Raw genomic sequence first — 23,197 nt, 5'->3', positions numbered from 1 at the left:
GAACGTTAGGGGCCTAAATGATAGACGGAAGGTACGTCTGATCCACTCCTATTTGACTCGCCATGGGGTGGATATCAGTCTGCTGCAAGAAATGCATTTGAGCCCAACACACACTAACTTGATACGACACAATAGATGGGGTGAGATAGTGGAAGCTCCGTACTCGAACTACTCCAGAGGTGTAGCTATATTAATTCGTGGGGGGTTGCATTGGAAAAGACATGCCACGATCCTCGATAAGGAAGGGAGATACATATTACTTCAGGGGACGTTGTTCAACACTCCAGTGGTCATAGTAAACACATATGGTCCTGATATAGACAGCCCTTTATTTTTTCTACACATTTGGCACAGGATCCAATCGCTAGGGCAGATGGCGGTATTGTGGGGGGGATTTTAATGTGGTGTTGTCCCCTATGGCTGACAGGCGGGGTGCAGCTCGCAAACACCATCCTAAGACGGCTGCAGTCCTACGGGATATTGTGGAGGAGTGCCACTTGGTGGACATGTGGAGAGCTCTACACCCGATGGCCAGAGAAGGTACGTGTGTAACGGCACACAGGAATGCCTGGTCACGGCTGGATTATTTGTTGCTTTCAAAAGACATACATGCCCTAGTTGTGGGAGCCTTACACCTTCCACGTAAATTTTCAGATCATGCACCTACTCATATCAATCTGCAAATCCCCCCACAGTATGTGCAGCCGTTTAGTTGGCGATTCCCGTCACGAGCTTTGTTGGATCAAGTGTTCAGCGAAGAACTTAGAGAAAAACTAACGGAATACTTTGTGACGAATGAGGGGTCGGTGGAATCGCCTGGGAAACATTCTGGGAGGCAGTTAGGTGGTGGCAAGGGGTCACTGCATGGCGCTGAAGGTGGGAGTGCTCAGAGCCATTCTAAATACATTAAAAACATTGGAACCGGACATTGCTGCTTTGGAAGCAGATTATAGAGAGCACCCTTCCCCAGTTAATCAGGCTACACTACGTGCTAAGCTGACAGAATTTTAGGAGGAGGCCGAAAGGGAAACAGCTTACTTACACAAATACGCACAGGCTAGAAGGTATAGAGACGGGGATCGGGCGGGGAAAACGCTGGCTAACTTACTGCGCGCTACGAGGGGGCAGACTACATAACTGAACTTCAGACAGAGGCCGGTGAGGCGGTGAGGACACCGCAAGACATACTTCGGACCATGACTGACTGTTATCGGTCACTTTATACTTCCCACACCAACCCACCTCATTCAAACATCACAGATTATTTGGACACTATAGCCTTAGCTTGGTTTAACAATGGAGCTAGGGCATACATGGAGCTTCCCATTACGGTGGAAGATGTGAAACAGGTAATCTCTAGAATGCCGGCTGATAAAGCTCCTGGTGCAGACGGGCTCACTGCGTTTTCTATAAAGAATATGTGGACATTGTGGCACCCAGACTACTCCAGGTATACTTGGAGGCGATTGAGACTGGTGTTCTCCCCCCTACTCCAAGGGAAGCTGTGATACTGAAACCTGACAAGGATCCTACTAAACCTGATTCGTATTGTCCTGTCTCTTTAATAAATTTGGACGCCAAAATTTATGCTAAATTAATAGCTGATAGACTAAAACCCATGCTCCCGCAAATTGCACTTTCCGACCAATCAGGCTGTATACCGGGCAGGTCCACGTCCCACAATCTTTGAGTGTTATTTGGGCTCCTTCACTACCTGGCCCCTCATGTTCAGGCGGTGACAGCGCTTTTAGATGCAACAAAAGCATTCGAATCACTGAAGTGGAAATTTGTATTCGCTCTCCTGTCCAGAATGGGGTTTAGCCCTCTTTCCTAAAACAGATCCAAATTATATACACAAGTCCAAAAGCGAGGGTAAAGGTGAACGGTCAAATATCGGACGCCTTTGATATAACGAGCGGTGCATGGCAGGGTTGCCTGCTCCCACCATTGTTGTTCGCGATAGCTACTGAGCCATTGGCTGCAAGGTTACGACAACACCATACACAGCGTAGTATTGGCTTCACTTCTAGAGAGTTGCTGATATCCATGTATGCGGGCGATATGACAATCTATTTGACAAACCCCAAAGACAATTTTGACGTAGTTATGAGGAAGATCATTAGGTATGGTGGACTAACGGGCATACAAATTAATTGGACTAAATCAGTTTTGATTCCACTAACTGATGACACCGAGCGGTGGGAGACTGAATTCCCTATGCAGTGGATGAGCGGCGATGTGAAGAATCTGGGTATATGGATCAGCAGATCCATACAGGTAATATGGTTAGCAAATTATGGGAGGGTGATTGACTGGTTGGAGGACAAGATTCAACGGTGTAAACGCTTGCCGCTCTCACTAACAGGGCGAATAGCTATTACGAAAATGGTCATTCTACCGAAACTATTGTATTTATTTGTTAACATTCCCATGCCATTAAACACTCACTTCTTCAGACGACTCAGGACCGGGATACAGGAGCTGGTGTGAGCGGGGCGTCAGCCCTGTGTCGCTTGGAAACTTTTGACTCTCCCATTCTCGCAGGGAGGTCTGGGGCCCCTGACTTTGAACTGTATGTGTACAGTGCGCAAGCACAGTATTTGCATTACTGGCAGCATCCTACTCCTTACCAACCGCATGTTGCTATCGAATTAGATATTGCTACGCCCACTCCACTCCATGCGGCAGTATATCACCCACATAAACGTTCCCACTCGAACATAAACACGGTCGAAACTACACGCTGGGCGTGGAGAAATATTGCAAAGCGTGCAGGACACAAATAATTATACCCGCCATCCATGCCAGTGTGGGGTAATCCACTAATCGGTCCATTAACAGACAGGGCTGTGACTGAGCGCGCCAAGAGGCATGGCATCACGGTGGGTAGCGAGTTGTATCCAGATGATGAGTTCTTGTTAATCCAGAGGATGTGTAGGACAGGGGCGCCCTCAGCTTCTGACATGCTACTATACTATGAACTAAGGGCGGCGTGCGGAGCTAGATACCCGGACTTCCCAAAGGCTCCAGCCCCGTTGCCAGAACTAGAAAATATTCTGGCTAATAATTCCCCTAGGAAACTGATTACTCTCATCTACTTGTAGAGAGAAAGGGGGGGTTTGGCCCTGTAGGGAAGAGGGTAGGTAGGGCCTATTAATGCCAAAAAGAAGGGGATTTACCTATGCCTCTGTGTACATGATTACAACAATTGATGTTCATCAAAGAGAAAACCGCATTAGTTAGTTAACTCAGACACATGATTTATGTCAATTACTTTTGAAATTTATGTATTGTCAGTTACTTACGACAAGAAAGAATACATAATCAACTTCACATTGAACACAACAAAATTTTTGCAAGGGAAAAAGCAAAACATGTGAACAACTATTGTGTAAATTAAAGTGACCATATCAACATAATGTGCAAATACATTGTGAACAGTTATGTGCAATTATCTCAAGAACGGTACAAAACAAGCTTTCATCAAGTCAAAACAAGACTGAAAATTGGGGGGGGTACGTCTTGTTCAATACCAGCCCGACTTCCTGTAACAATATTTACTGTGATAGTTAAGTTGTGTGAGCACAGGAAATAGAAAATCAAACATCAATTAGGACATGCCATCAATTTTGGGCAAACAAAAATGCCTTAATGCCGACGCGTTTCGAATCCAAATGTAAGGATCATCGGATTCTCATCAGGGCGTGAAATTTATCCGCAGATACTGTTTAGAGAGAGAGAAAGGGAATTTGATTTAGAGAGTGATCACTTAACAAAAAAGGGCGGTGGGGGCTTTTTCCAGTTGATGCATCAAACGATGCAGCATACCTTGAGCGACCAATGAATTGTGGTCGTTTTAGTTCTTTATGAAAAGGTCATCATATACCGTGGATGTCAACCTGCAATGAAGTGACAGTGGCAAAGTAAGTGTTTGTGTTGTGATTGTGGGCTGGCACTACTACATAAATACAGTTCTGTGGCTGAGAAATTTACCTCTATAGCTGATGCGGCCGCTCAGAAATCGAGGCAGGAAAGAGTGCAATTTCAGTTCCTGTGATTTGTCCCTTTAGAACAATCTACAAACACAAGGGATTGTCTGGTATTAGCGAGAACGGGCTATAATATTTGAACCCCAGAAGAAAGTTAAGTATCATGAATTGCTTACTTTTTGTCCATAAGTGTAACGAAGAATTGTTTCTTCGAGGTGTCCTGCGAAGGAAAAAACACAGGCGGAAAGCTAATGAATGCCCTGTCCGTGTTGTTGCCAAACAAGAAAAAACCAAAACGGTTTGCCGCCGTGGGGCGTCTTACCGTGAAATCCGACCCTCGGGACGTTGAATTAAACGTGAGCTTTACGGGCAGAGGTCTTGTTCAAGAATAAATCCTGCAAAGGAGGGGAGACCAAGCGGGTTAATAGCCGGTCGAGCCCGAGTGTGGGCGCGTGTGTGTTTACAAACCCAAAAGCGGGTCTTACCGTGGGTGAATGAATCGCCGCGGTGTCTTTTCCAAAATTAATGCGAAAGCAACAGCTCGCCGTCGCGAGTGAAATTGACTAAGTTAAGTCAACCGGTCACATGGGACCAGGCACCAATCAGCGTGTGGGACCCTCTCGCTAAGGATTATGGGATTTGTAGTTTGTGGGGAAATCGATTGGAAACATAAGCCAGGTTATATTCTAGTGCCTTTACTAAGCACATTTAGCCCATTGTTCACACTGTTAAATTTCATAATGAGATAAGCCTCCTTGCGTAGTAATGCAGCCTCAATGTCATGTACATACTGTTTAGGATCCACCCATGTGAGGACAGTCCATTTGAAATCATTTTCCCCATGGTTGTGACTTAAAAAATGCTCTACCATGGGTGCAGAACTCACTTTTTTCTTTATTCTGGATCGATGTTGTGTAATGCGTGAATTGACTGATTGACTAGTTTTGCCTATGTACACTTTGTCACAGGGACAAACCACGGCGTAGATGACATTTTTCGTCCTGCAATTTGTGAACATATCATGTGACCCCGTCATGGTCAAATATGTTGCCTTCCAAAGTAGTGGAACACGATACACAATTGCCACACTTATGATGCCCGCTTATAGGTTTAAGGTTCCACTGCGAGATCAGATCGCTTTTTGGTTTTGGAATGTAGCTATCTGCTCGAATCAACTGTTGTCCAATGCTTTTGTTTTTGCGCATGGCGAAAATGGGTTTCTTTAAGGGATGTGTCAGGTCTTCCAATAGATGCCAATTTTTCAAGATAATGCGTTTAAACTGATTTGTGTGTGATCCATAAGTAGTGACGCACACCAACTCATTCGATTCATTTTTTTCTTTTTTAAGAAGGAGATTCTCCCTAGGGGTGAATCTGGCCCGTTTTTTCGAATGGTGTAGAAGTTTTTTTGGGTAACCCCTTTTGGCCATTTCAACGCAAAAGTTTGTGGCATGTTGATCAAAATCAGCGATTTCTGTGCAGTTCCTTCTTATTCTTAGCATTTGCCCGAAAGGAAGATTTTCCTTCAGGCACTGTGGATGCGAGCTTTTGAAATGAAGGATGGTATTCCTGTCTGTTATTTTTTTGTGTAAGGTTGTTGTTAGGATGTCATCACGGACGCCTACTGTGATGTCCAAAAAGGTCATTTTACTTTTGCTTGATTCTATAGAGAAACTGATATCCCTATGCCTTGAGTTTAGCCAATTGTGGAACTGGTCTAGTTCCGTCTGGCTCCCCTGCCACTGGAGCCAGACGTCGTCAATGTATCTAAGCCATTGGCTTATATGGCCTACAAATGGATTGTTTTCATATATGAATCTCTGTTCATATTGTGCCATATAGAGTACCGCCATCTCAGGTGCATATGGGCAGCCCATAGCGATGCCTTTTATTTGAATAAAGAACGCATAATGTTTGATGAACATTAATTGTTGTACTCTCATCTACAGCATTACACAAGAGACATCCCCAGTTGTTCTCACCACATCTAGGGAGGAAAGGGAGAAGGAGGCAGATATAACAATTACAGACAAGCAGTGGCAATTCTGCTGTTCCTAGTTGGAAAACCTATCACCCAACTATAGGCTAAGACTCATACACTTCAACTATTTACACCAAACATACCGGTCACCAATCCAATTGCACGGTATGGGCCTGCGACAAGACGCGGGCTGTTGGAGATGCGGAGCACCGGAGGCTTCATTTTTACATTTGGTATGGGTGTGCAATTCAATAGCAGACTACTGGTCGGAAATCATACAACACATAGGGAAAATTATAGATTTTGAATTGAGGATTGACCCGCTTATGGCGCTCCTAGGATTTGTTCTGGAGGTACCCACTGCTTCTCGAAAATTAACGGCAATGTTACTACTGTTGGCCAAACGTCAAGTGGCATTGTACTGGAAAAAATCGACTCCCCCTACAGTAGCGGGCTGGTTGAATACGGTCATATATTGTAAGGATCAATTGACAAATTATTGGTAACTGCTTCTTAGCAGCTCTAGACCTTCAGATATATGGCACCCTTTAGTGACCTGGTTGGGGCAGGGAGACTCTGATCTCTGTATGGATAGGCATAGTGTACACAGATCCAAAGCTGACTAGGTGGTACAGATGTTGACTATGTGTTATTTGGCATGTTTCTATAGACTGTCTTTTTCCTTTCAAGTGGGGGCATTGACGAGGTAACGCCAGTGGCCATTCTTATAGGGCCATTTTCAACTAGTAGATCCACAGACGCAGACTCAGTAAATTAAGTAGGTGTCATGGCAGGGTGGGACAGGGTTAATCTTTAAGACTGTGCATGTGTATATTATAACGCACTGGACGATTTTCTATATTTATGCTTACTATGAGCTTTCCATACTTACTATGTTCACTCCTGACTTGCGGCCGAACCCCCGGGTTGTCGGCCACATGGCTGTGTTGTATCAGAGTAATTCAGTCGATAAATTGCTGCCGGCCTCAGGGTTGTAGACGCACAGCTGTGTACCATATGCAATACTTAATAAAGGTTTTTGAAAAAAATAAACTATTCCTACTTCTGCTTTTAATAAAGAGGAATCGTGCATTAGTGACCCCAAGAAGTTGTATAAAAGTTGCCTGTGTATTTTTAAGCATGAAACAAACAAGGCTCAAATAATTATTTTGTCTAGTTCAAGCACTCTGTCCAAGTAAGTCTATGTTTATTTATCAACCGCCATTGTATGCCCTCTACCCGTGACTGGTTTGTCTTCAGAAGCCATTATCAGGCACATGCATCAATATTGCATTTTGCGATTCCTTAATTTCGAAAAATAAGGAATCGCAATTAAGGAATTGCAAACTGCAATGCATCAAGAAATCGCTATAAAAATAGTGATTTCTTAAAATTCCTTAATTGCGATTCTCTAATTGAGAATCGCAATTAAGGAATACTTGCCCATCCATTCCTATGGGCCTAGAGGCCCATAGGAATGAATTGAAAGACATTCTTAATTTGCAATTCACCATTGAAAATTCGCAAATTAAGAATGCAATTTCAAGGGTGCAGGGGTGTCCAAAGGACACCCTGTTGCACCCCTGAAATCTGCTTAGGAGTACATATTGCACACTCAGATGCCCCACGGGCATGTGTGTGTGTAAAATGGAACTTTGAAAAATGCACTTTAGTGCATTTTTCAAAGTTTTCGCAAATTACCATGAAGGTCAACTTCATGGTAATTTATTCCTCTTATTTGCGAATTCGCAAATTTTCAGAGTTTCATGCATTGCATTTAAGGAATCTCAATTTGAGATTCCTTAAATGCAATCGCAATTTAAGAAATCGCAATTTTGCGATTTCTTAAATTGCCAAAATTACAAAATGTTAATGCATCCCAAAAATGGAAATTGCATTCGCAAACAGACGAATTTTGTGATTCGCACCGTTTGCGAATGCAATTTCCTTTGATGCATGTGGCTGTTAGTAGCATGGGCATCCCTTCATCTTTAACCTTTGCGAGAGGAAGGCAACCAGTGCCGAATGGCACAACTCTGCATTTACAACAAGAAGGTGCACTGCTAAGGCATTTAGTGCACATGTGATGAGACCTTGGCAGTGCAGCTGCTTCAGTGGATTCTGCTGCTTGGTATCTGACTCCTGAAGCTGAAGAAATTGGAAGTAGTTGAGTTCAGAAATCTTTATTCGATGAATAAAAAAACATCATAAAAGCACATACATACAATTAAAAGATGATTAAATACAATCTCTGAACTCCATGTAGAAAACGCAAATACAGATAAAAGGTAGAAACAAATTGTATCTTAAACATTGATTAACTCAGACCTCTAGTGTTTCTCAGCCTTAATGACACCTTGATAAAATTCATAATACAGCATAAAGTGTGTGCGTCATTTGCTCTTTGTAAAAAGAGTAAGGCAACTTTGGCATGACAAAACTTCGCCTGTTTTAAAATGTCTACCAAAAATTTCCGTCTGGGCATCCTATAATAAGGGCATAAAAGTACAAAATGAAGGGTGTCCTGCGGAGAGTGATTGTCGCAGCCGCAGGCACCCTTCTGCTCAACTGTTGAGGTAAAACCTGGTGAATCAGCCAGTATATTAGGGAATAAATTGAGCCTAAAACGAGCCATTAAAAAACGATCCTGGGCGTTATGCAGAAGATACAGATAAGGTTCCATACCCTCACTATTCTTAATGAGACAATGGTTGCTGACTGTGCGTTTCAAGGCTTCCACTCGTACTCTACGTGTGTCAAACTGATCAAGTAACATATTTTTAATCTTCAGTTTTTCCAGGTTCGACACCGCTCTGGGGTTATTAAAAAGTTCCAACTCATCTACATCTTCTAGAGTGTCTTTAATGTATTTAAGCCGCGGGATCTGCTCGCTTCTGTCCCTATTCAGACAGTCTCTCATAATTTGTCTGCTTAGATCAGCCTCTGGGTTTCCCCAGATTCTTAACCATGCCATAATTGACCTAAGCTTGACCTGATCCTCCATGAATGGTCTACCTAATACTCTATACGCAATTATTGCCGGGGAACTTGCTGGGATTTTTAAAATCCTTCTTAAATACTTATCTTCCTCCAGTTGTAACTGCTTGGTATCCACAAAGCCCCACACTTCTGCACCATACGTGGCTTTCATGCTGCTTATGGCACCATATAGGTTCATAAGCTGTCCTGGGGACCAGCGGCCAAGCCTACGGGCAAAATTTGTTATGACGCCATTTGAGGATATAAGTTTGGAGCACCGCTCTTCTACCAGAGATTTAAATTTCAGTGCCCCATCAAAGAGCAGCCCAAGATAAGAGAAAGACTGCACCTTCTCTAAGGTGTGGGTCCCTATCTTATAGGCAAATTTCTTACAGGGATTCGTGCCTGCCAGCATCACGAATGACTTACTCAAATTCACTGACAGATCTAAAGTGTCCATGAAATTAGTGAATCCGTCAATCAGACACTGCAGGCCCCTCGGAGTGCGGGCAAGCAGGACCGCGTCATCCGCGTACAAAAGCACCAGTATATGGCGCGTGCCTGCTTTCGGACAGTCTGTATTTAGGGCAATCAGGGACCTCTCTAAATTGGAAATGTAGAGCGAGAAAAGGAAAGGGGCAAGAATGCACCCTTGTCTCACTCCACTGGTGCACGGGAAAGGTTCTGTTTTCCCCCATCCATATTATAGCGCACTTTTGCGGTGGTGTCCTGATGTAACTCCCTAAGAATACCTGGATCAATGCCCATCTCACTCATCATGGCCCACAACTTACTCCTGTTCACATGATCAAACGCTGCCACTAAATCCATAAACCCCATGTATATGGCTTCATTGCTAGCTTTGTTGTATTTTGCCACCAGCATATAAAGATTTAAACATTGGTCACTAGTGGACCTTCCTGCTCTAAAACCATACTGGGTATCTGCGATAAAACTGTGTTCTTCAGTCCAGTCAATTAGCCGTTCAAGGATTACCCGACCCAGGATTTTGGCTGAGACATCGATCAGTGAGATAGGTCTGTAACATTGAGAGCTGTCCCTGTTACCCTTCTTGAAAATAGGGACAATTATTGCGGTGGACCATGAGCGAGGCAATTCAGTCTTGACTGCCGCATTTAAAACCCTCGTTAAAATGGGGGCCCATAAGTCAACATTGCTTAGATATAGGTCGGGTGGGGTACCATCAGGGCCTAGGGCTTTATTGCGAGCCTTGGATCCCCCTGGTTATTTCATCCAGTGAGAATTCAACGTCCATGCTCCGCTTTCCCTCCTACCCCCCCCCCCCCCCTATCTCCCACCAGCTCATGATTATTAAGACCCTCAAAATTAGACACCTACTGGTCGGGTAGGATATTTGTCCCTATCCCCGGGGTGGTACTATCCTGGAAGCATGGCCTATTAATTATTCTCCAGAAAGCTGTCTGGTCTCTGTTTTCTCCGGCCTCCCTTAAATCAGCCCACGCTTCAGCTTGAAGAGAAGACTTTCTCTGTTTCAGAGCATTTTTGTATGTCTGTCTACAGTGAACTATCCTTAGTTTATCCCTCGGCTTAGATTTCAAGCTAGATTTTAGGTCTCTCAGAGCGCATGAGCATTTGTTATCAAACCATCTTGGTTGGGAGGTATTCCCCCGGGGCCCTTTGCCTTCAATAGGTTTTCGACCAGGCTAGTGACTGACCGAAATGCCCCTACTAAGGGACTGCCCACTATATCTAAATCTAGGCACTTCTCGATCAAGTTTTTCCATTTATCCATTAATGATTTATAAAAAACGTTACTATCGATTTTAGCCCACCTGAGTCGTCTGCCCTGATCCATAGCTCTCAATTCGATATCCGAATGTAAACACCTCTTGGGTCTACCTCTATCTATAAGTACTACAACCAGGGGCTTGTGATCACTGAATATGCTCCAGTCTATCCTAACAGAGCTAATAAAATTTCTGAAAAGCCTGGAAACCAAAATATAATCTATATAAGAGGAGAAACCTCTACCTTTAAAAGTAGGGGTCAAAGACCCATCTTCCTCCAAGCTGGCCAGATCAATCGTGTGTTCCAGAGCATGAGATATTAGGAGCTTACTAAGGGCTGTTACCTCTACAGTGTGTTTGAAGTGTGAACCCTTCTCAATCGGGCAAGATGACCAATCACCATTCAATGGGAACAAGTTTGGGCATAGATGGCAATTTAGGTCGCCCATCACTAGAACAGAAGGTTCTACAACCCCTTTCTTGCGAGCTAGCTCCTGGCTCAGTCTGTGGTCTAGTTCCTGTATCTGGGAATTATTTCCTATTGCCAGCCCTGTGTTATAAATATTGAATAGAATCAACCTCCACCCGCCACCAGTAAATCCAGCCCCCTGAAGGGTATGTGAGGACCAGGAAGGCAATGTCCAGACTCCTTCTAGGTTTAGGTCTACATATAGCGCTAACGCTCCAATTGCCCTTCCCGATCTTGCTTTCCGTGCAGGCACAAAAAAAAATTGTAACCTGCTATGTGATAGAAGGTACTATCAACAGCCCATGTCTCCTGTAGAGCTATAACCTGGAACCCGCTAATATATTGTCGCCATTCTTTGTTATCAAATTTCCCCGCCAAACCCGCTACATTCCATGACAGTATTTTTGGCCCCCCCTCTAATGAGTATTCCTTTATCATATCTATCGGTCCTGAGGGCACATTTGTTGACCCATCCTCCCACCTTGCCAGCACAGGTTGTTCCCCCTGGGCTAACGTAGATTGTTGTGCTGAAACGACCCGTTGCCCATATACATTATTGGGGCCTTCTTGAATGGTATGTGAATTCTCGAGCTCCTGCGGTTTCTCCCTTTTACGTTTTACATACAAATTAGTCAGATTCATATCAGGGGATTGTGGTGGGACAACAATATCAGTCAGCCCAGTCGTGGATTCGGCCAATTCCTGTATACTAATGATTTCTAACTCCGCCCCAGTTATTTCAGTTGTGTAGTTCGCTGACCTAAACAGTCAATCGATCGCGTCCAGTGACATAAGACGACTAAATCTGTTTGTCCACTCTGCTAAACCCTGGTCATTCTCCGAGAGGCCCTCCCGAGTGTAATTAATTGCACTATGAGTTTTTAGTCCCATTGCCTGTCTACCAAGCAAGTGCCTTGCATTGAGCATAGCACGTTGCGAGGGATAAAAGTAACCCAATGGTTGGGGTCTTATCAAACTTGTCAGGCTGGTATAGCCCCTATACAGTATATATTCCACTAAACTTGTGTCCCTGAAGTTCACGATTATGCAATTACCTGCCGTATCTTTAATTCTGGTGCCTAGCCAGTTCACTCTTCTCACATGCAGGATCTCCCCACTTTTATTATCTGGCAAGGGCCTGTTCAGATTTAACCAGTTTGTTATCTTGTTTTTTAGTTCAGTGTGTGTCTCTTTCTGTTCTGGCCTAAGTTCCAGAACCCCCACCAGTACAACTACGTAAGTATAGGCTTCAGGGGTAAGTTAATGGTAGGCACAGAGTTAGAACTTCTTCCAGTGATCTCCTGCCTTGTATGGAGTACCTTGACTGATTTAGGGGTTGGAAGCTTGTTATTACGTGACTGCAATGACACCTGACTTATTCCCCTATCTGCACCCGTTAACTAAACCCCCATGCTGTTACCCACACCCAATTGCATTGTTGTGTTAGAGGAAGTTGGTGCCTGGTGACAGATTGATGCTTGTTACTGGTGCTTGTAGCTTCTGTCAATAATTGAGGCTCCGGGTATCCTGTGTCCTACCCCGTTTATTTAGTTCGTTTAGAATTCTATCTAGCCTGCTAGCTAGTGGTTTAATCTGGCTTGCAAGAAACGTTTCTAGATGGTTTTGTATGCCAGTAACTATTTGGGCCATCCACCTCGGCGGGGCAGGGTCCTCTATTACTTGGGCTTCCCTATCCTCTATATCTATGTGCTTCGCTGACAATGTGAGGGCCTTCTTTTTTGTTTTTTTGGCGCCTGACTTCTTTAGGCATACTCTTCTTTTTTTACAACTAGATGCTTCCTTATCAGATACAGTTGTCAACGTTTCTGCCACAACGGGCATCTGAGCACAAGGGATATCATCTGCAGGTGACACCAAGGTGACCTGGGGGAGACCACCACTATCTTGTTGTCAATGATCTTGGGGGGGGGGGGGGGGGGGGGGGGGGGATGGGTCAGTTATTGGAGTTAGAGATAGGCGTCTCTCAGTACGCTCGATCTCGCTAGAAACTGCCCCAATAACTTTACGCAGCATGAGATAGATCGCGGTGGGCTGTACATTCCGTGGGAGCGTGAAGGTGGCTCAGGCACTGTAACCCGGGTAGTAGGGGTGTTGTGTGATTTAACTTTTGATGAGCGGGTTTTCACACAACTAGCCATACTATAAATAAGGAGACTACTCCTAATACTAATGTGCGGGGACTATCCCGTTTTCCCTCAATACACACTCCCCCAGCAAATCAAAACACCCTGGCAATAACCGTTGACCATACTACATAAGAGTTTCTAAATTCCCCGGGCTTAGTCCAAGATAGCTATTAGACTAATTGTCTTACTTTGTGTAATGTAATGTTTATCAGACCAACAAGCAGCAGGGGTCTTGATCACTCCTACATCCAAGGGGGTGGCCCAGCCCGGCCTCTCCTGTCCTCGGACGGCCACAGACGGCCCCGCCCTTGTCCCGGGCTTCGCCCGGGCGCTGCCTGCGCGCGTCCCACGCTGCATGGAGCGCAGCACGCTAATGAGGGCTGGCGCGCCGGTCACTGACGCTGTCTCTGTGCGCCGTCAAAATGCTGCTGGGACTTGTAGTCCGGTTGGAGCCGTTCCCCTCACGGCAAAGACCTGGAGCATGCCCCCTGCCACTGGGCCAGCCGCCGGTAAAGTGAGGATGTTGGACTGTTCCCCTCACGGTCGTGGATAGACTCGCCCCGTTCTCTGAAGCAATTGGAAGGAGTTAACAGCAAGCTGCCAATGACGTAAGAGGTTCTGTGACCCCAGTGGTACTATGTGCCCTTTCAAGGCTCAAGGGGCTGTTCTACTTGAGCCCCCTCACATCTTTTGGCAGCAGTGTATTGCACCGGCTGCACCACTGGTAGCTAAGTCCCAGCTTGAGACAATGTTTAGCTTCCCAATACAGACTATTGATAAAAGAGGGCAAAATGCAGACACACTCTTTTGGACTGACAGTACGTGATTGTGGCTGCACTTCATTGTTGAAATAATAAACCTTGAACATCTCACAATTCAGGTCTTCTTTATCTCCTTGAAGCTTGTAGCTGAATCCTGGTGGAGTCTAGACACTAAAATGACTGTTTGAGGAATGTACTCAGTAACGACTGCTGAGAGGAATAAAGTGAAGAAAGACATTCATAATCCTGGCCACAGGTACTGACACAGAACTGCCTTTGTGGCTGTCCCTCCCTTAATTACCTGTGTGTGGCTGACAAACACCAATTTTGGAGTGCTGCGTTCTCTCTTGGATAAGGCGGGCTCAGCTGTTTATCGGGATGCTGCCCTGTCAGGCAGGTGCCACACCAAGTACCTAGGGTGACCAACCGTCCGTAAATTTCACAGACTGTCCGTGATTTGGGCCTCTTTGTCCGTTAACCGTGAGGAATTCTTTCACTGACACCTTTTGTCTCCCTGCACGCAGGCAGAGTTCTGAAACTCTCACTGCAGGGGTCAGCTCGCACTCCTGCTGTGATCAGTGGCCTGCAGCAGCCCCTCCCCAACCTGGCACAGGCTGCTATCGGCCCATTATCATCCTGTATGCCGGCCTAATTATCACATACAGAATGATAATGGGCCTCTCTGCGCGGTGACAGCATTTGCTTGCCCTCCTCCTGTCAGCCAGAGCCCAGGACATGGCAAACTGCTTTTGTTTATGGGCTCCTGTCACCTAAACAGGGGCCAAGCTCTGGAGAGGTGGAGGGTTCATTTTTGCGCATTACCCAGGTGCATCCACTGTTAGCTTCTTAAACTGTGACCCAAGCCGTGATAATGGTAAAAAACAATTGTCGGGGCATGGCCGGGCAAGATGGCCGAGCAGACGTAGCCTGCATCGGCTCCCGGTTCGCACGCTGTCTGGCAGGTGATATTGGCGGCAATTCCCGACAGAATCATCCCCACTACATACCCACGGGTGACGAGAGATGTGAGGCGGCGGCGGCAGGTGTCTGGGCGGCTCCTGGTGGTCCCGGGAGGTCCCTACGCGCTGGTTCTGCCTGCCGGAGGGGGACCTGAGGACAAGATGGCGGCTGACGAAAGGCAGTGAGCGGCGGCCAGCAAATGCCATTCCGCGGCAGCAGCGGCAAGTTAGAGGACTGCTTGAGGCGTCAGAACAACGGGGACAGTGGCGGTGAGCTCCGGAGTGCGAGCGGATGACTGGAAACTTGGCGGGCACTTTGCGGTGGCGAATGCTCCCATGCTTGACCTCAAGATGGTGGCTGCGGAGGCTCCGTGAGGTGCTGCGAGGCCCTGAGGGCTCTCTCCACGTGTACCTGATCCTGAAGGGGGTAAAGTACAAGCGCTGACAGTGGAGCTGGGTGGATAGGCCCCATGGGACTCCGCCATTGATGCTGCGACCTCCAAGTGAAAGGGATGTGACGGACAGACTCAGGGTTTTAGCTGCTGGTCCCGGGGCACCACCCCTTATTACAGCTCTGCTTTGGAGGACTTCTATTGCAGATGTCCGCATGAGGTCTGCGACAGTGGGCTCTAACCCTAACGATCGCCTGGACGACTTGATCCCCGACGGATGTGGAGGTGGCCCATGCTGGATTCTGGGAGAGGTGCCGAGCATTAGAGTGTACTTCTGATCTATAACCCCCTGTGACTACGACAAGTCCTGGATGTCACGATTATGGTCAGAGTGCGCCGCTGTCTGCATGATGCGTGGCGTTTGGCAATCTTCTATGATCGAACTACGTTTCCCAGCAGGCCAAGCGGCTACGCAACGTAGCAACGCAAGCCACGCAATACCAGGAACTAAAGCTCTGTGGTGTCTGCTGTTGGTGCCGATAATTCTTGCCGAGTCGGTGTACTGGTCGGTAAGAGTGAGAGTGAGCGGTACAATCGTGAGTAACAAACGTCTTTTGGAAATTGGGTTGGTGGCACCCGGCTTGGTGTTGGGTTTTGGTTCGAGAAGTGCCGACCGGAGATATACGCGGCTGTGTGTATCAAACTCTCACTCAGTGACATTTCCTTCTGTGGAATCAACTTTTGTTTTCCCTGTTGGAGGAGAAGAGCGGCTGCCTTCTCATGCAGGGAAAATCTGGTTACCTTTCCGAGGTTAAATCTGGAGATGAATAATTAACAGTGTTGGGTTCAGGGTATTTCAACTCCTTTTCACGGTCAATGCGGTTTGGGCTCAAACTGCTAGACGATCAGTTTTCGTCTTTCTAAAAAGACTATAAAGGTGTTTCCAGGACCCATTTTGCACATAGACTTTTAGAGCACTTCGTTTCTGGGAAAGAAGGAAATGATGGTGAAGTAACCTACAGTGTTCTTATTTGTTTTTCTGTCCACAACTTTTCTTCATTATTATTTCTGCAGTGCAGGAGAGAAACTACTGGGGAGGTATCTAATCAGAGAGGAATGTGCAGCACAAACCAGAACACAGAACTAATGTGGTATGTAAAGTATTGGTGTTAATGTATATGCAACCTTTCAGGAATATCAGATCACCTTATTGCATTCATTGTTCTTTTCTAGTTGGTTGCAGTTTCTGGTATTACCCTAAGCCTATCTCTCCTGTAGACAAAGACTTCATTATTTTCCTTTTCAGGTAGGCGTTCAGAGACACATGATTTTGGTATAACACTGGTTGTTAGAAGGAATCAAGTGAGATAGAAGGGGGGGGTGTTGTTCTAAACAAAGTGTCTTTGTCATTTCAGATCTCCGTCCCCGCTGTCCCCTTCCTTTCCCGCGCTCACGGAACTGTTCTGTGAGTCTGTGATAATCATTTCAGGCTCCGGGATTGTGTTGTGGGTGTGGGTATAGGCCTTTTGGCACAGCCCCGAGGAACATAGAGACGGTGCCTGACACTGGAGGAGTGATGCTGCAGGGCCTTGTGGGGCCCCCTCCATATACCGCCGAAGAAGGGCACGAATAAGGGGACCAGCAAGGTGTCAGATTTCTTTACCACCGCTGACAAATGCCCGGCTCTCCAAGGGGACACCAACAAGGTGACCATGGCCCTCTCTAAAGCAGATTTAATGTCCATGTTCAAAGAATTTAAGACCGCGCTCCGTGCTGAACTCTGTCAAGATATCAAGTCCTCCATAGATCAACTACGAGCGGATTTGTCTGAGCGATTGTCATCTCTTCTGTCAGATCTCAAACCCCCCCTCCCCCCTCTGTACCCACCTCTGAGGTGCAGAACCGGTAAACCCACGAAGTCCAGAGGCAGCCGGCGGTAGAACTACACTTCCCGGCATGCCGAACTATGCGGCGCACAGGAGACGCAGAATCAGGTACTCACCCGGAAAAGGTTACGTCACTGATTAGTATTCATAGAAGAAGGATGTTAGAGTCAGCGGGTATGGGGGGACTTTCTTCTAATGGTTTGTTCGTTTGTCGTTTCAGATCTCCCTCCCCGCTGTTCCCTTCCTTTCCTTCCTTGGGGGAATTACCTTTATGGTCTGTGCATACTTCAGACGTTGGGGTGGTTCTTCGAGGGAAGGTAGAGGTCTTGCAGCACAGCTTCGAAGAGATAGAGGCGGAGCCTGACAGAATAATCGGCCCAAGCAGTATCTCTCTTCTCGGCTGTGTTGGAAGACGCCATGACAACGTTAGATGATGTTATGGCTGCACTGGCGCAGGTTCAAGCTGAACTTGCAGCATCCAATAGAGAAGTGGCGGCTGCCAGAGCAGAAAACGCCCAATTAAAAGCCAGAATGGACAGAACCCCATCACCTCAGGCTATGGGAGGGGGGAGTCAAGTTCCAGCAACCACAGTTACAGTGGAAATGCCAGCTCAGATTCCCTTAGCCCCACCGGAACGCTTTTACGGGGACAACAGCAAAGTACAAGTATTCATTACACAGGTGATGTTACACTTTATGTGCAAACCAAAGATGTTTGCCACAAATCAGGCGAGAGTCGCGTTTTTGATATCACATTTAGGGGGTGAGGCCGCCCAATGGACAGTCCCTATTGTACGAAGGGATGACCCGTTACTATATGCTTGGGATGACTTTCGTGAGGCTTTTGAGAAAACCTTTGACAGGAGGGCTGAGACTTTTTCGGCTGATAGGGACCTGCTTAAGCTAAAACAAGGCGGTTCGGTTCTGGTGACATATCTGAACAACTTCCGCCGTTTGGTGGCCGAAACAGAGTGGCCCGAAAACAAACAATCCGCCCTTTTTTATCAAGGCCTGAATGACGACCTTAAGGATGTTTTGGCTCAAATTGACCCTCAGTCTCGAACCTGCACCGCGCTCATTGAACTTATGTTACGCCTGGATCACAGGCTGAAAGAGCGAAAGGGGGATCACAAGACTAAAGAAAAAACAGTGTTACCTTACGAACATTCGGGGCACGGAGACAAAACGGCCTCGACATCAGAAGCGATGGCTATAGGAGCAGTTCGTGCATCGTTAACACTTAGTGAGAAGAACTATCGTCGGAAGCAGGGTCTTTGCCTATACTGTGGGAAAAAAGGACATTTCCTGAGAGAATGTCCGGTGAAACCCAAACCTGGCAGAGGCAGAGGCGGACCAGTAGCAGCAGGTACTACTACCACGGAGCCGGAAAACTACAAAGCTTGAAGGTGAGCGGAGGGGAACCGTCAAGCAGAATAACTATCCCTTCTATCACCCCAGAAACAAACTCAGAACAAACACATCTGTTTCTGCACATGTCTATCGTGATTGCATCTAAGAAAAGAAACATCAGAGCCATGGTTGACTCGGGTTCTACTGGGTGTTTTATGGATTTCTCGGAAGCAGAGCGCCTTGGGGTGTTGTTGATTACAAAAGAACATCCAGAAACGGTTTATGCCGTAGACGGCAAAGAGCTGAAAGCGGGACCCATACGGTATCACACTCCGAACTATGTTTTGTCTTATCAAGGAATGCATCATGAGGAAATATCCTTTAATATCATAGAGGCGCCTCAATATGGCATCATCTTGGGTCTTCCGTGGTTGAAGAAGCATGAACCACAGATCCAATGGAACTGCGGCGCGGTGTTTTTTCAATCCGCATTCTGTAAAGAACATTGCAGTCAAGAAAGGCTCAACCCCTCAGGAGCATTGGCTTTGGTGCTACATGTTGCTACTGCAGCAGAAAAAGAAGTATCTCTTCCTTCTTGTTATACGGAATATGAGGAGGTGTTCAGCAACGTGAAGGCTGAAAAACTTCCTCCTCATCGTTCATATGACTGCCGGATTGACCTTATTCCCGGTTCTGTGGTGCCCAACGGCAGGATATACGCCCTTACCCTACCAGAAAATTAGGTTCAACGAGCCTATCTGGATAAATATTTGGCCCTTGGATTCATCAGGCCTTCTAGGTCCCCCGCTGCTTCGCCACTGTTTTTTATTCCGAAAGCGAATGGCAAGAAAAGATGCTGTATCGACGACAGAGCATAGAATGCCATCACGGTAAAAAATCAATACCCGTTACTCTTGATACCGGTCCTGTTGGAGCAAGTGTGATCAGCCACTGTGTACACAAAGTTAGACTTGAGAGGGGCATATCATCTCGTCCGAATTCAACATGGGGACGAGTGGAAGACAGCATTTAAAACGAGATATGGGCTCTATGAGTACCTCGTAATGCCCTTTGGATTATGCAATGCCCCGGCGGCATTTCAATTCTTCTTAAACTAAGTATTACGAGACTACTTGGACCGTCATGTTGTCGTATACATTGATGACATCCTGATTTATTCAAATTCCATGGAAGAACACGAAGAACATGTAAAGCAGGTATTGAGAGCCCTGCTGTCTCACCATTTATACTGTAAAATCACGAAATGTGAGTTCCATGTGTCCACCGTGGAATTTTTAGGGGTGATGCTCACCCCCTCGGGACAAGTAATGGCAGAGAGAAAAGTCAAGGCTATCACGGACTGGCCATGGCCCTGTACCGTTAAGGATATTCAGTGTCTGCTGTGGTTCGCGAATTTCTATAGGAGATTCATCCGAAACTTTTCTAAACTGGTGACCCCTTTGACCCGCCTTACAAGGAAGGATGTTCCCTTTGTTTGGGACCAGGAGGCGCAACAGTCATTCGAACAGTTAAAAATCTCCTTCTCCTCTGCACCGATTTTGATTCATGCTAACCCTGATTTGCCATTCATTATCGAGGCGGACGCCTCGGAATACGCAATTGGCGCAGTTCTTTCTCAACGGAAAGAAACCACGGGAGCATTGCACCCTATTGCCTTTATGTCTCGGAAATTGAGTGTGGCTGAATGTAATTATACCATCGCCGAAAAAGAACTGTTGGCCATTAGGGATGCCTTCTTGGAGTAGAGACATTGGTTGCTGGGTGCAAGGCAGATGGTTACAGTATATACATATCATCGGAATCTGCAGTTCATGCGGGACGCAAGACATCTTTCCCCACGTCAACTGCGTTGGATGTTATTTTTTGAAGAATATAGGTTTATTGTTACTTTTCGACCTGGTTCAAGCAACAAGAAAGCGGACGCATTAACACGCCAATAACAACCCAATATGCATACCTTCACCCCGGATTGGGCAATCATCCCTCCTGCTCAAGTGGTTGGTGCGACTCAAACTCATGCCTTTCTCACAGGAGTGAGTAAAGGAGTACAGACGTGTGTATGGAGGACATGGATTCGCCATCACCCTGAATGGAGACTGAAACATGGAGTGCCCATTAGAGGAAATCAAATATTAGTTCCCACGAAACCTCTGAGAAAACTAGCATACTCATGGTGTCATGACACCCCTTGTGCGGGACACATGGGATACGTAAAGACATTGGAGAAGGTGATGAGACAGTTTTGGTGGCCTTCAGTGCGTCCTGATGTTCGACAATGGGTGAACGAGTGTACGACGTGTGCACAAATGAAATCCGACAGACAACAGCTGCAGGGATTACTACAGCCGTTGCCCACACCAGAACAGCCTTGGGAGCGGTATTCAGTGGACTTCATAGTCGGCCTCCCCAAGGATCAGGGCAACACAGCCATCATCGTTGTCGTGGACTACCTTACGAAGATGGGTCACTTCGTGGCATGTAAGCAGGTCCCTACAGCTGGTCAGTTGGCTCACCTTCTTTTGGTTCACATTGTAAGGCTACACGGTCTCCCTCGAGATATAGTGTCCGACTGAGGGGCCCAGTTTACGGCCCATTTCTGGAAGACCTGGTGTGCGGAACTGCAAATCGAGTCCTCTCTGTCTACCAGTTTTCATCCGCAAACTGATGGGCAGACAGAGAGGTTAAACCAAACACTCAAGCAGTATTTGCGTTGTTATGTACAGGCCAATTCGGATGCTTGGGTGGATTGGTTGTGGGTAGCAGAGATCGCCTACAACAACACTCTGCATTCATCCACGCAACATACACCCTTCTTTTGCACATATGGGCATCACCCCAGATTCACTCCCTTGCTGCTACCCAGCACATGCAGTAAACTACCCGATGTGAAAGAAAGATTATTGCACGTACGCAAGATCCTACTTGCTGCTCGCAAGAACCTGGTTCAGGCCAAGACTAAATACAAAAAGCAAGCCGATAAACACCGTAGGCCGAGCCCTGTGTATAAATGTGGTGATTTGGTATGGTTGTCCACGAAACACATCCAGTTTAGAAAGCATAGCGTGTTCAATCCTAAATTCATAGGACCCTACAGGGTTGTGAAACACGTCAATCCCGTGGCGGTGCAATTACGACTGCCAGCACATCTCCGGATTCATCCGGTATTTCATGTCTCACTGTTGAAGCCATCTCTATGCCCCCGTCGTCGGGCACCCATGCCTATTTGGGTACAGCAGGATAGGGAGTATGAAGTACAGGGGGTTCTGGACTCCAGGAGGGTGAGAGGGCGCTTGCAATACTTGTTATCCTGGAAGGGTTACAGTCCGGAGGAAAACTCGTGGGAGCCTGCTGAGGCGGTTCATGCCCCACGGCTGGTGGCAAGGTTCCATGCCGCTTACCCGAACAAGCCTGTGTAGGTTCGGGACCTTTTGGAAGGGGGATGTACTGTCAGATCTCGAACCTCCCCTTCCCCCTCTGTACCCACCTCTGAGGTGCAGAACCGGTAAACCCACGAAGTCCAGAGGCAGCCGGCGGTAGAACTACACTTCCTGGCAGGCCGAACTATGCGGCGCACAGGAGACGCAGAGTCAGGTGCTCACCCGGAAACAAAACAGCCTCGGAGACCAGCAGCGGCGCCGATTATTCAGCGGATCATGGAGTCTTCGGTGTGAGCGTCTTCTGGTAGCGGTAAGCTGGTTTTGGAGCTTCTCTTCCCTCATTGTTGTGGGGGAGAAGCTTGTCTTGTATTGAACATGCAAGCTGCGTGTTGGAAAGGACTTCCCAGAACTTTTGTGATATTGTTCAAGTATAAGACACGCAGGCAGCGTGTGTGTAAGGAACTTCACGAGCTCTCTCTCGGCTTAGGGAGAAAGGACTCACGGGTCGGGGGAAAAAACAGTGCTTTGTATTAAGGCGAGGTGAGGTTGCAAGACGGATTGCCACCTTGCTTTTGAGCAGAGTTGCACGCAGGCTGCGTGTGTGTAAGGATCTTCACGAGCTCTCTCTCTCGGCTGAATGGACTCAAGGCTCGAGGGGAAAACATTGCTTTGTAGAAGAGCGTGGTGAGGTTGCAAGACGGTTTGCACCTTGCTCTTGATCAGAGTTGCAGGCAGTAGCAACAAGTGCATAAGGGACACTGAGACTCGGTGACTATGTACAAAGTAAACAGCGTTAAGGAGTGATTAACATTGTTTGCTGATTTTTCTGTTTGTTTCCACAACCCTGTTTTGCTTTATTTTTACATGCAGGAGAACCGAGAGAGGGGTACCATAAGTAAGGGGTCCTGTGCTGTAAGGTGAGCAGTTCTGAGAAGGTATGCATGAATGTGTATGAATGAGGTTCGTAGTCTTTAATCACATTAGGGTTTCATACTGGTTCCCTTTGTCTTCTCTACAGCGAAACAGAATCCCTGGTATTGCCTCAAGTCTCCTCTCCTCGCATTTAATCCCTAACAAATTCCCCCCTCAGATAGGAAGGAAAGGTTACGTCACTGAT

Source organism: Lissotriton vulgaris, chromosome 3_1, assembly GCF_964263255.1.
Source record: "Lissotriton vulgaris chromosome 3_1, aLisVul1.2, whole genome shotgun sequence".
NCBI lineage: Eukaryota > Metazoa > Chordata > Amphibia > Caudata > Salamandridae > Lissotriton > Lissotriton vulgaris.
This window is presented reverse-complemented; position numbering follows the sequence as displayed.